This window comes from Mastomys coucha, unplaced genomic scaffold (genome assembly GCF_008632895.1).
Source record: "Mastomys coucha isolate ucsf_1 unplaced genomic scaffold, UCSF_Mcou_1 pScaffold5, whole genome shotgun sequence".
NCBI lineage: Eukaryota > Metazoa > Chordata > Mammalia > Rodentia > Muridae > Mastomys > Mastomys coucha.
This window is the reverse complement of record NW_022196911.1, coordinates 114623927-114624643: the sequence shown is the minus strand read 5'-3', so window position 1 is coordinate 114624643 and position 717 is coordinate 114623927. Positions and strand designations below refer to the sequence as shown.

At 54.5% G+C, this 717-nt stretch overlaps 1 protein-coding gene across 4 annotated transcripts in view; it reads left to right on the top strand.

Moving 5' to 3' along the window:
* Positions 1–717, top strand: part of Dnah17 (dynein axonemal heavy chain 17) — a 125251-nt gene that overhangs the window by 4068 nt on the left and 120466 nt on the right. The window lies entirely within an intron of this gene.

Sequence of the window (717 nt, the reverse complement as noted above, 5' to 3'; positions counted from 1 at the left end):
TGGGTGGCAGCTGGAAGGGGGAGGCTGGAGTCCATGGAGAGGTGGGTGGCAGCTGGAAGGGGGAGGCTAGATGCAGCCTGACTCTATGATCGATCGGCATTCACGAGACGCTCAAGTGTAAGCTAGCATGTGAGGGGGCACCAAATCCACAGTGGAGGGCACAACACAGGGGTGTAGATCCTGGGAATCCAGCCACCCAGCATTATCTACATCAAGGGATGGGGGACCACCTGTGTCTTCCCCTCCATTTACACACATGTGAAATCACTGCACCGCTCAAATGGTAATCCCACACGCTGGCTCCGGGATGCGGGAGGGATGTTTGGCAGGAAGGTTCAAGTCAAGGTATAGAGAGGGCTGTGGCATCCAGAGCCACAGGAATTTGAGGCATCCTAGATCTAAACCACCCTGGTATGTGAAACTCTAGAACTCACCTGTGTGAACTTGTCCACATATGCCTACATGATGACAGCTCCTTGGTCTCATCCTGCCTGGTCCTCCAGGGACTGTCAATGAAGTCCCCAACCTTGTCCTGTGGTGTGGGTGGTGATGGTGGTGGTGGTGGTGGTAGTGGTGATGGTGGTGGTGATGGTGATGGTGATGGTTATGATGGTGGTGATGGTGGTGGTGGTGGTGATGGTGATGGTGATGGTTATGATGGTGATGGTGATGGTGGTGATGGTGGTGATGATGGTGGTGGTGGTGGTGGTGGTGGTG